The 14,015-nt window shown below is 52.0% G+C and overlaps 1 protein-coding gene across 1 annotated transcript in view; it reads right to left on the reverse strand.

Moving 5' to 3' along the window:
* The window catches only part of EFCAB7 (EF-hand calcium binding domain 7), a 333,043-nt gene that overhangs the window by 58,376 nt on the left and 260,652 nt on the right, over positions 1-14,015 (reverse strand). The window lies entirely within an intron of this gene.

The following is a 14,015-nucleotide window of genomic DNA, read 5'->3' on the forward strand; positions in this document are numbered from 1 at the left end:
ACTTTGGATTTAAAGGCGATGGAGAAGAAATCTGACACATACAGAATTTGATACTGTGCAAAATAAGTGCTTCATTTCTGTACAGACCTGCACTGCCTTAGCATTCTCTGACACTGGGTAGGTATGTTCAGTGTGCGAGGTAATTTTGCCTATGTCCAGCAGTGGCCCGTCCTTAGGGGTTGAGGGGCCAAACCCCCTACCTATTTCCATATGTGAAGAGTATGAAAATAAGTTACTTACCTGTAACTGAAGTTATCCAGCATTGGAATTTTAATGGATTCACATGCTTGAATCATTCCCTGTTGTAGACATGGGAGTCCCATGGTATCATAACACAGCAGTATGTATCATTACCATAGGCCTTAATGGCAATGAACAGTCTCTTTAATAACATATCTATGTCCTTTTGTAGAAGGAACAAAACTTGAACTATGACCAATCAGGTTTGACAGCACGCTCTAGAATACTTCCCAGAGAGGCAGTTTCCCCTCAGATTTTCGAGCACAAGTGAAGTATTTGTATACAAGTTGTAAGGGGAGCCTCTTAGGGGGAGAAGAATGGATTTGCATGTGAATCTGTGAAAGATACTCATACAGTATAACTGCAGTTACAGATAAGTAACTCTTTTTCTTATCTAGTACCAGATCTTTCATAGATTCACATGCTTGAATCAAAATAGCAAGAAGTTTCCAGCATTGTGGTATGAAAAATACAAATAATATTTGCAGGTGGAGGGTAATAAAACAATGCAATATGATGACCTTTTGTAATCATAATATATTATAAATAGAATAGCAGTTATACTACTAAGAGCATGTAATAATCAAACATAGTTAATTTTGTCTATTACGGGGATGGTCCTAACAGACTTCCTTGCCTGTTACTTGAAGTTGTAAAGGAAACAGTCGGCTTGTTTGAACGAAGTTGGGAGGTGGAATATGAAGGATGCTCTATCCATCAAGTTATGGAACCCTCCTATGTCTTCAGGCGGTGAATCAAATGGAGGTGGGGTGTAGGTGTGAAAATGAGATAGTCATCCCACTCATTCTGCGGCTGAAGATTTTCTTGGATTTCTCCTTCTTCTCTCTCCTCATCAGAGGAAGAAGGGTCCTCTCTTCGTCGTACTGCCATTGTTGAACATGGCGTAAGTCTTGGGGTTACTGAGGGAGGAATAGGAGGTGCCTCTGGTGCCATGTCAGGAAATCTTCTCTCACAGTCTTGCAGCATTGTTTGTGAGTCCTGTACTAAAGAGATGTGCATTTGTATGTTCTCTTGCCTTTTCGGATAAAGATAATGTTCATAATCTGACCTGTGTTGAGGAGTGTAATAATGTTGGTCCTCTTCCACATAAACGTCATCATCCTGGCATTGACCCAGGAGCTCAAATGGCTATGGGCAGTCCCGAATGGTCCTTCTTTATGATATTCCTCCAAATCCAAAAGATGTCATGGAGAATAGGGAAAGACTTTACTTGGTGAAGTAACAGACTGCGTAATTGCATTCTTTGTGACTTTCAATATCACATTGGGCGGGCCCGTCGACGGTTTGGTCGAAGATGTGGTCATCAAAAGTTTGTCAAGCAGCGTGGGTCTTGTCGCCGTCGATAGCTTTGGTGTTGCCGTCATCGTCAGTGGTGCCATTGACGGTGGTGTCTTTTTAGGTGGAGTCGTGGACGGTGTTGTCTTTGTCGGTGGTATCGACATCTACGGTAGTGCAGACTGTGGATAAATCCTTGAGGCCGTCATCGTTATAGTTCCTGCCGACGACGGCTTTGTTGATGATACATTAACAACCATTGTCGTAGTCGTTAATGAGAGTGCGGTTGACAGTGATCTCATCAGCAATGGTTTTTTAACACATATGGCGATGAAAGTTTCTCCAATTTTTTGTGATGGAATAGCAGGCTGAGAGGAGGCTTTCTCTGAGGAGATATAGGGGGTCATTACAACCTCGGCGGTAAAAGCCGCTTACCGCCGTGCAGAAGACCGCCAATACACCGCTGCGGAAATCTGCCACAGCTATTATGACCCACATCTCGGAATCCGCCGAAATTCAGACACCCACACAAGTCCATCACACCAAAGGTCAGTGATAAACTGGCGAAAACAAAAACTCCACCATCACGCCAACAGAAACACGCCCATGCTATTACGACCCACGAAACCACGCAGCGGTCTTTCAACCGCGGTATTCCATTGGCGGTACACACCGCCGCGCTCAAAATACACACACATCTCCAAAACACCGCCACATTGGACAATTCCAAATACACACACCTGATACACATACACACACCACTCCCACACACCCAACACAATATAAAACACACACCCACATCACCCACAAACCCCTACGACCAAAAATCAGAGACAAAGGCGACAGAGAGAGAGCACAGCAACAGAGAACCCCACCACACAGAGGCACAAAACACCATCACCCACACAACATCCACGCACAAAACACCACACACCACTACACATCACCACACTCATCACCACATACACCACCCCACACATCACCTACACCACCCCATGGCACGCCAAAGACACCCCAGGTTTTCCGAGGAGGAGCTCAGGGTCATGGTGGAGGAAATCGTACGGGTAGAGCCACAGCTATTTGGATCACAGGTGAAGCACACCTCCATAGCCAGGAAGATGGAGCTATGGCGAAGAATTGTCGACAGGGTAAACGCAGTGGGACAGCACCCAAGAAATCGGGAGGACATCAGGAAGAGGTGGAACGACCTACGGGGGAAGGTGCGTTCAGTGGTCTCCAGGCACAACATCGTGATTCAGCGGACTGGCGGCGGACCCCCACTTCCTCCCCCACAACTAACAACATGGGAGGAGCAGGTCTTGACCATTATGCATCCTGAGGGCCTCGGAGGAGTCGGTGGAGGAATGGACACTGGTAAGTCAAATCTTAACTATCATATCCCCCACCCTACCTGCATGCTATCACACACCCCCACCCTCACCGCTCCCCTATCACTCCAACTCTTCACTAATGTACTTATAACACAAACCACCCATCCCAACACCAAGCCCTGCATGACACAACTAAGCATGGACACCCATCACTAAAGCATGCCCACTGCACATACCCATAACACCCCCCAACCATCATCACACAAGCCCCCACACAGGAATGCTTGCACTGGGGTACATGCACACCCACCCATTGCACACTATGACACACACACATGCAATAATCATGCTTTTATACCCTGCAGGAGCACTACGTAACGTCACCACACAGGAGGGTCCAGACATGTCCACTCCACCCCCAGAAGAGGCCCACAGTGATGACAGCAGCTCTGTCCAACTGGATCCAGATGACCAGCCCGGACCATCGTGGGCCTTGGGACAGTCGGTTCCCCTCGCACAGGCACAGCCCAACACTGACCTTCCACCCTCTGGTAACACCAGCACAGCACCCACCCAGGGGGCCCATACCTCCGTACCCAGGACACGTCAGTCAGCTGTGTGTCCACCACTACAGGGAACCTAGGATAACCCACCACCCCAACAACAACAGGGACCTGGGGGCAGTGGTAGTGGGCACACGGTCCAGGGGACGGAGGCACAGGAACACAGGGGAACTGGGAGGGCTGCCGTACGACAGGGGGCGGACAGGCCAAGGGAACCCACTCTCCACGAGGCCCTCTACTCCATCATGGGAGCATACCACCACTCCCAGGAGCCGATGGCTACGGTCCTGGCCAAATTTCAGGAGACCCAGCGCATGCAGGACGAACAGTATTTGGGGTTCAGGGAGGAGCTCAGAACCATCAGCACCGCCCTGGCCACCATCGTAGGGGTGCTGAAGGACATACAAAAGACCATGAGGGACACCGTGGCACTCCAAGGGGCCCCTGACACTAGCATGGATGATGAACTGCCCACCACCTCCGCCGGCGCTAGTGGACAGGACGTCCCGCCACAGGACCACCACACCAGCACCCCACCCCCTGCAGACGGAGAACCACCCCGCAAGCAGTCCCTGACATCCAGGAACAGGACAGAGCAAGATGGCAAGACCCCCGCCAGGAAATGAGACCACCCTGATTGTCATCCCACTGTCCCACTTTGTTACCCTGTCCAGATTGGAACTGCCCCAGCTCCACTTCCTATGTCCATATGGGCAATGCACCTGTGAGACTTATAGACTGGACTCTGCCATGGACATTCCTCCACCATCACCCATCACCATTTTGCCACCCCCTCCAATAATTAGCACTTCAATAAACACCCTTGAACCACAAAACAATCTGGAGTCAGTCTGTGATTTAGAAAATGTGTATTAGCTATGACAGTGACAAAATCCGTTCTCAATAGTAATGTCAACATACCTATGTCACACATCACAAGTCCATGAAGGTTGCAAGCAGATGACACGTTGGTAACCACACCTGTGAAACCGTAATGGAAATGTATCACTCAGTTAGCAGATACTACTTCAAATTGACAGACAGGATAGAGGTAGAAGTGTGAAAGTGAATGTATTAGTAAAATAATTGTTCTCACCTGTGTGTCACTGGAAATATTGCTGTATGACAGAGTCCCTGTTATCAATGTCTTCTTCCTCTGCTTCCTCCTCATCACTGTCCACAGGCTCCACAGCTGCCACAACACCGTCATCTGGACCATCCTCCTGCAGAAAAGGCACCTGGCGTTGCAAAGCAAGATTGTGAAGCATCGAGCAGGCGATGATGATCTGGCACACCTTCCTTGGTGAGTAGAATAGGGAACCACCTGTCATATGGAGGCACCTGAACCTGGCCTTCAGGAGGCCGAAGGTGCGTTCGATCACCCTCCTAGTCCGCCCATGGGCCTCATTGTAGCGTTCCTCTGCCCTGGTCCTAGGATTCCTCACTGGGGTCAGTAGCCATGACAGGTTGGGGTAACCAGAGTCCCCTAATAGCCACACACGGTGCCTCTGGAGTTGACCCATCACATACGGGATGCTGCTATTCCGCAGGATGTAGGCGTCATGCACTGAGCCAGGGAACATAGCATTTACCTGCGAGATGTACTGGTCTGCCAAACATACCATCTGTACATTCATCGAATGATAACTCTTCCGGTTCCTGTACACCTGTTCACTCCTGTGGGGGGTGACCAGAGCCACATGGGTCCCATCAATGGCACCTATGATGTTAGGGATATGTCCCAGGGCATAGAAGTCACCTTTAACTGTCGCCAAATCCTCCACCTGAGGAAAAACGATGTAGCTCCTCACGTGTTTCAGCAGGGCAGACAACACTCTGGACAACACGTTGGAAAACATAGGCTGGGACATCCCTGATGCCATGGCCACTGTTGTCTGAAATGACCCACTTGCTAGGAAATGGAGCACTGATAGCACCTGCACTTGAGGGGGGATTCCTGTGGGATGGCGGATTGGTGACATCTGGTCTGGCTCCAACTGGGTACACAGTTCTGGATTGTGGCACGGTCAAACCTGTAGGTGATGATTAAATGTCGCTCCTCCATTGTTAACAGGTCCACCAGCGGTCGGTACACCGGAGGATTCCGCCATCTCCTCACATGTCCCAGCTGACGGTGCCTAGGAAGGACAACAGCGTCAACAAATCCTGAGGTATGTACCCACAGCTACACAGGACACGACACTAAATACAATATCCTTCCTGTATGTGTGTTGAGTGTAGGCCTAGGTATGTGTGACGCAGTTGTAAATGAAGCCATGTGGGCCCCTGAAATGGCGGCTGCCTGACCTCTAAACTGGGACAATGGGATGTGAGGTAACTGCGCTGGCGTTGTACACCGTCGCGGTAGGCGGTCAAAGACCGTGGCGCAATGCTGCATTGGTTAACATTGGACCCTATGGGTCCCAGGAGCCAATGATGAAGTGCGCCGGCGGTGATGATACGCACCGCCGCGGACGTGACCGCCATTTTCTATCTGTTCAATCACTCTATACCTGATCTTCGACAGGAGAGGACCTACACTGCAAGTGCTGCTGTGACCTTGGTCTGGAAGAGACAGTGGCTCGTGCGTCTGGGGAAAGGGCCCCTGCCTTCACTGCACAGGAGTTGGAGAAGCTCGTGGACGGTGTCCTCCCCCAGTACACGCTACTCTACGGTCCTCCAGACCAACAGGTAAGTACACAGGGAGCACGTTGTATGGGCTATGCCTAGGTGGAGAGGGCTGGATGTCAGTAGGAAGGGGGAGGAGTCCTGCGAGCATGTAGAAGTGTGATTGCATGTCCCACTGCCGTAAAAGATGGGAGAACATTCGCCGCTGGAGCAAGAAGACAGCGGAGGCTCAGCTGGGGATGGCCTCCCAACGTGGGAGGGGTGCCCGTCGCACCATGACCCCCCTGATGTTCCGGATCCTGGCAGTGGCCTACCCTGAGTTGGATGGGCGCATGAGGGCATCACAGCAGACACAAGGGGGTGAGTACACTCACATTCTCATGACTTTGCGCGCAGTGGAGGTGTCTGGGTGGGGTAGGAGGGCTGTGGGTTTCCCTAGGCCAGGGCGAGTTCCGTAGGCTAGGCCCCTCCGGAATCCAGGTCATGTGCCACTCCACCCCCACCTCTGTAGAGTGCCAAGTACAGGTATACATGCCCCTGTGTCATCTATATGGGTAGATGACACTCATAGCCATGTAGGCCATATCCCAGGAATTGCATCTGTAGAGGCCAAGAGCACGGCGTAGTGCAGTGGGCTGCTGTGTCTGGTAGCGGTAAGCCATGCACTCAACCTGTCTTTCTTCTGTTTCCCCACCCCTTTTTTGTGGTCTCCCTGTTCTGTTGTGCATCAGCATCATCAGGCGGAGGTACAGTGGCTCCGGAGCACAAGGAGTCTGCGTCCCACATGGCCATGGAGGGCCACACCACGGACACAGAATACACCAGTGGGACGGAGGGTGAGGGGAGCTTCACGTCGGTGACCGGATCAGCAAACAGCGGCACAGACTCGTCCTCCGATGGGAGCTCCCTTGTGGTGGCGGCACCATCTGTGCCCCCAACTTCTACAGGTACAGCCGCCACCCCCCCCTACCAGCACCCTCCCTCCCAGCAGCCCCTCAGCCTTCGCTCCGTGCCCGCTCACCCAGGAGGGTGGGCATCACCTTCGCCCCAGGCACCTCAGCCCCTGCCCCTGTCACCCCTGCTGCCCTGAGTGAGGAGGCCATTGACCTCCTCAGGTCACTCACTGTTGGGCAGTCTACCATTGTGAATGCCATCCAGGGTGTAGAAAGGGAGTTGCAACAAACAAATGCATTCCTGGAGGGCATTCATACTGGTCAGGCTGCCCATCATCGAACCCTGCAATCTCTGGCCTCAGCACTGATGGCAGCCATTGTCCCTGTGTCTAGCCTCCCCCCTCCAACTTCCTCCACCCAGACCCAATCCCCTGTACCCCAGCCTATCCCAAGCACACCATCAGACCAGCATGCACACACGTCAACACACAAGGGCAGCTCAGGCAAACATAGGCACCACACATCCCACAGGCACTCACACAAGCATCACCCACATACAGACACAGCAACATCCACTGCCTCCACTGTGTCCCCCTCCTCGTTGTCTCCCTCCCAGTGTTGTCTACACTCTCACCTGCATGCACTACCTCAACAGCCACTAGGACTCGCACCAGAACACCCAGCACCACACGCCGCTTACCTGCACTCACCACCCCCACTACCATTTACACGTCCCCTGTGTCCTCTGCCAGTGTGTCTGTGATGCCCCCTCCCAAAGTACACAAACGCGGACACCCACACACCCAACATCCATCCACCTCACGACAGCCTCCAGAACCTGCACCCAAATCACCTAAAGAACGAGTTACTTACCTTCGGTAACGATTTTTCTGGTGGATACATTAGCTACCTGTGGATTCCTCACCTAATGAATACTCCCATGGCGCCAGCATTCGACGGAAATCTTCTTACTAGTCTCTGCACGTCGACGAGGACGTCATTCTAGCCCACGCGACGCCGTCTGACGTCATACAGGCAATAAGAGGTCCTCGCCGACGTGCCGATGACAGTACCAACATTTTTTACGTGCATGAGAATAATAATAACCCAATGTAATGAAAGAGCAAAGCAACATCTCTTAATATTGTAAATCACACAACATTGCAATAAAATAGCTGTAGATTTAATATAACCTTTTTTTTTTTTTTTTTTTTTTTTTTAACAAATAAATATATTTATACATACGAATCATGTATATACACAATATATATAGATTTATATATAAATATACACATATATACAAATATCATATATGCAAAATGTATTGCAACTTTGAAGACCAAAAGGAGCACACTCAAGGATTGCTTGGAGAGACCAAAAAGGCAACGGGGAGGCGGGTGGGACCGTGAGGAATCCACAGGTAGCTAATGTATCCACCAGAAAAATCGTTACCGAAGGTAAGTAACTCGTTCTTCTGATGGATACAACTACCTGTGGATTCCTCACCTAATGAATAGAGTCCCAAAGCAGTACCACGCCCGGCGGTGGGTGCCTAAATGGTCAAACCAAGAAATCCTGCAGCACTGACCGTGCAAAATGACCGTCCCTTCTGACCTCAGAGTCCAAACAGTAATGTTTCACAAAAGTGTGAAGGGACGACCAAGTTGCGGCCTTGCAGATGTCGACCACAGGAACACCCCTGGCCAAGGCCGAAGAGGCCGACTTAGCTCTGGTGGAGTGAGCTCTAATGCCCTCAGGCGGATCCTTCTTTGCCAAAGAGTAACAGATTTTAATGCAAAGAACAACCCACCTGGAGAGTGTTCTCTTGTGGACTGCCTTTCCTCTCCTCTTGCGCACGTATCCGACAAACAGCTGATCCTCCAGCCTGATATCCTTCATTCTGTCGATATAGAAGCTCAACGCCCTTTTTGGGTCCAGGCGATGTAGTCTTTCTTCCTCCTTTGAAGGATGAGGCGGAGGATAAAACGTGGACAAAGTGATTGTCTGAGCCAAATGGAAGGGTGAAACAACCTTCGGAAGGAAAGCAGCCTTGGTCCTCAACACCACCTTATCCCCATAAAACGTTATATAAGGGGGTTTAACCGATAAGGCCTGCAACTCACTCACTCTCCTTGCAGATGTTATAGCTACCAGGAATACTGTTTTAATAACCAAATACCTTAAGGGGCAAGAATGCATAGGCTCAAAAGGGGACCCCATAAGGAAAGTCAGGACCAAGGACAAATCCCATTGAGGCATAACAAATGGTTTTGGAGGATATTGATTCAGAAGACCTTTCAAGAATCTGAGAACAATAGGGGATTTAAATAACGATGGTTGGTCTGGAAGACAAATGAAGGCTGACAAGGCCGACAAATAACCCTTAATGGTAGCCACTGCACAACCGTTCTGCGCTAGAGACAGTGCAAAAGACAAAACATGTGACAGATGAGCATGTAAGGGATCAATCTGTCTCTCTCCACACCACATAACAAATTTAGACCACCTATTAGCGTAGATAGATTTAGTGGAGTGTCGCCTGGCCGCTAAGATAACATCCACTACATCAGGCGGGAGAGAGAAGGAACTCAGGTTGCCCCGTTCAATCTCCAAGCATGTAGGTGCAGACTCTGGAGGTTGGGGTGTAAAACCTGCCCCTGCGACTGCGAGAGGAGGTCTGCCCTGAGAGGGAGACGGAGCGGAGGGCACAGTGAGAGTTGGAGAAGGTCGGAGTACCATACCCTCCTTGGCCAATCCGGAGCTATTAAGATGACTTGGGCCCGGTCTTGGCGAATTTTCCTCAACACTCGAGGAATCAAGGGTATGGGGGGAAACGCGTAAAGCAACTGGTCGCACCAGGTTATCTGAAACGCGTCCCCCAACGCTCCCTGCATCGGATACTGGAGGCTGCAGAATAACGGGCAATGCACGTTCTCTAGAGTGGCAAACAGATCTATCCGAGGAAACCCCCATATCTGGAAGATTAGACAGACCTGATCTGGATGGAGACGCCACTCGTGGTCTGCCGAGAATTGGCGACTGAGACTGTCCGCACGTACATTCAAGACCCCGGCCAGATGATTTGCCACCAAGCAAATCTGATGGTCCTTTGCCCAGGACCATAGCCGAAGAGCTTCTCTGCAGAGAAGGTACGACCCTACTCCTCCCTGTTTGTTTATGTACCACATCGTGGTAGTATTGTCCGTCAGGACCTGTACTGACTGACCACGAAGGGATGGGAGGAAGGCCTTGAGAGCCAGACGTACAGCCCGTAACTCCAACAGATTGATATGAAACACCTGTTCCTCTGGAGACCAAAGCCCTTTGATCTCCAGATCCCCCAGATGAGCTCCCCATCCTAGGGTGGAAGCATCCGTTATGACCGTGGCCACTGGTGGCGACTGCGCGAACGGCTTTCCCTGTGAAAGATTGTTGCCCGCAATCCACCACTTCAATTCCACAGCAGCATCTCTGGAGATCTTGACAGTACCTTCTAAATCTCCCTTGTGTTGAGACCACTGCCTTCGGAGGCACCACTGAAGAGCCCTCATGTGCCAGCGAGCATGCGTGACCAACAGAATGCAGGAGGCGAACAGACCGAGCAGACGAAGGACCTTGAGGACTGGAACTACCGCTCCATTTCGAAACATTGGAACCAATTCCTGAATATCTTGAATCCGCTGAGGCGGAGGAAAGGCTCGACTCAATGTTGTATCCAGTACTGCCCCTATGAACAGGAGGTGCTGAGAGGGCTCCAGGTGAGATTTGGGCACGTTCACCGAAAAGCCCAGGTCGAACAACAACTGGGTTGTTGACTGCAGATGATGCGACACAAGCTCCGGGGACTTGGCTTTGATCAACCAGTCGTCCAAGTAAGGGAATACTGCTATCCCCTTCCTTCTGAGCTCCGCCGCAACCACTGACATCACCTTTGTGAAGACTCGAGGTGCTGAAGTAAGACCAAACGGGAGGACCGCAAACTGATAGTGCTGCGACCCTACCACAAACCGGAGATACTTCCTGTGCGACTTGAGTATCGGGATATGAAAGTAAGCATCCTGCAAGTCGACAGACACCATCCAATCTTCCTTGTTCAACGCCAAAAGCACCTGTGCTAGGGTCAGCATCTTGAACTTTTCCTGTTTGAGGAACCAATTCAAGATCCTCAGATCCAGGATTGGTCTCAACTGACCATCCTTTTTGGGAATCAGGAAGTATCTTGAGTAACAACCTCGACCCTTTTCCTGCTCTGGGACCAACTCTACCGCGCCCTTTGAAAGGAGGACTTGAACCTCCTGTTCTAGCAACAGGAGGTGTTCTTCTGAACAATAAGATGGGCGGGGCGGGATGAGGGGCGGGAACTCCCGAAAGGGAAGGGCGTAGCCTTTCCCCACAATGCCGAGAACCCAAGTGTCCGTTGTGATAGACTTCCACTTGTGGAGAAAATGCTGTAATCTTCCCCCTACAGGAGAGGAGTGAGTGGGAAACGGTGGAAGCCTAAGGCTGCTTCCCCTGCTGCACCCCTCCAGAGGACGAGGAAGAGGCAGAGTGCTGTTGAGAGGCTCCTCTGGTACGGGCCCCACCCCTCCCCCTCCCTCTAAATGACCTATAGGGGAGGGAAGAGGTGGGTTGCTGGAACCTCCCCCGAAAGGAAGAGGAAGAAGAGCCACGCCCAAATCCCCGAAACCTCCTGAAAAATCTAGAAGAGGCAGAGGAAGAAGGAGCTTGCAGTCCTAACGATTTGGCTGTGGCTCTGCTCTCCTTAAATCGTTCCAAGGCCGAATCTGCCTTGGCTCCAAACAGTCTGTCCCCATCAAACGGGAGGTCCAGCAGGGTCGACTGCACATCCGCAGAAAACCCTGAGTTTCGGAGCCAGGCCTGTCTTCTTGCCACCACAGCCGTGCCCATCGCCCTGGCCACCGGGTCGGTCGTGTCCAGCCCAGACTGGATAATCTGGGTCGCGGCAGCCTGGGCGTCCGAGACCACACCCAAGAGACCCTGGGGGAGCTCCGTAAATGAAGACGAAATATCATCCATCAGAGCATGGATGTACCTCCCCAGAATGCACGTTGCGTTGGTGGCCTTCAACGCCAAACTGCATGACGAAAATATTTTCTTGGACTGCGCATCCAGTTTCTTGGAGTCTCTGTCTCCAGGCACCGTCGGGAAGGAACCAGGCGCTGACTTTGAGGAACAGGAGGCTTGCACCACCAAGCTCTCCGGCGTAGGGTGTCTAGAGAGAAAGCCAGGGTCAGATGGTGCAGCTCGATACCTCCTGGCCACAGCCCTATGAACGGCCGAGGAAGACACCGGCTTCTTCCACACCTCCAACACCGGATCCAGCAAAGCCTCATTAAATGGCAAGAGAGGCTCAGCTGCAGCAGAGGCCGGATGCAATACCTCTGTCAGCAAATTCTGCTTCGCCTCTGCCACCGGCAAAGGCAGGTCCAAAAAGCTTGCTGCCTTCCTCACCACAGCATGAAAGGAAGCAGCCTCCTCCGTATATTCCCCTGGAGATGAAAGGTCCCACTCAGGGGAAGTGTCCAGCCCACTGGCTGTATCCAGACCATGTAGTCCGTCTCCAGAGTCCTCAATCTCTCCCTCCTCTAAGACTCGCTGGTACTCCTGCTCTTCTAAACGACGGAGAGCACGCCTCCTCGAATGAAGTCTCTCCTCGATACGCGGAGTCGACATGGCCTCCGCCGACGTCGAAGAACGGCGCCGATCTCCAGAAGCATCTGACGCCGCGTCCGGCGCCACAGGCAGCTTCGGCGCCGAGGTAGGAGCCGGAGGACGAGGTCTTGGAGCCGATGGACCAACCGGAGACACAGGGCAAAATCCTGACTTCGAGGGAAGGGCAACCTCTGGGGCCGAAACATCCGAAGCCACCGGAGCGGCCACCGACGCCGGCACCGGCGCCGAGCCCACATTTCCAAAAGGGAGAAAGGGCATAAAGGGTGCCGGCCGAAGAGGCGCAGGATCACCCAACGAAAAGGCCAAGGGCCCCGAAGGACCAGCCGGAGCAGCTCCTGGAGCCATCTGCTGAAAGATGGTATACATCGCATTAAGAAACGCGGTACTATCGGCTCCAGGAGTGGGAAAAGCCGGATACTGGGGTGCCTGGATCGAGGGCGACCCCGACGCCGGCCTCGACGTCTGCGACCCCGGAGAAAACACAAGAGGCTGCACCACCTCAATCACCGACGCCTGACCAGGCGAAGTCGGTGACGCCGGAGAGGGCAACGGCGTCGATGGATGCGGCGTGACCGTGGGGCTGACCTCCCAAGTCCTCCGACGCCGAGCCGAAGGTGACCTCGAACGAGACTCCTTGCTGGAATGACGTCGTGAGTCTCTACGGCGCCGGGAGTCTCGATGACGCCGGTGAGACCTTGGCGAAGAAGACTTCTTATGATGTTTCTCCTTCTTCTTTGACTTTGCCATGAATAACTTGGCCTCACGCTCTTTGAGGGCCTTCGGATTCATGTGTTGACATGAATCGCAAGTCGAGACGTCGTGGTCGGAGCTCAAACACCATAGACAGTCGGAGTGAGGATCTGTAACTGACATCTTGCCCCCACACTCTCGACAGGGCTTGAAACCCGACTTCCTCTGAGACATTATTACCGCAGAGAAGACTACGCAGCAGACAATACACTGTAACCACGAAGGTAACAGTAGCTCCCTCGAAGATAACCGTTTCGAATGCACGGAAAAAAGGGAACTGTCATCGGCACGTCGGCGAGGACCTCTCATTGCCTGTATGACGTCAGACGGCGTCGCGTGGGCTAGAATGACGTCCTCGTCGACGTGCAGAGACTAGTAAGAAGATTTCCGTCGAATGCTGGCGCCATGGGAGTATTCATTAGGTGAGGAATCCACAGGTAGTTGTATCCATCAGAAGTTACACCTCCTACAACCACCTCCTCTTCCTCCACTCCCAGACCCCCTCCAGCTACCCATCCCAGTGTTCGTCAGAAACTTTTCCTGAGCAACCTTGACCTCTGTCCCACCACCCCCACCCCTCCAATTCATAGGTCCCGTACTAGCACCTCAGCCAAAAAAAG

Source organism: Pleurodeles waltl, chromosome 4_2 (genome assembly GCF_031143425.1).
Source record: "Pleurodeles waltl isolate 20211129_DDA chromosome 4_2, aPleWal1.hap1.20221129, whole genome shotgun sequence".
Classification (NCBI taxonomy): domain Eukaryota; kingdom Metazoa; phylum Chordata; class Amphibia; order Caudata; family Salamandridae; genus Pleurodeles; species Pleurodeles waltl.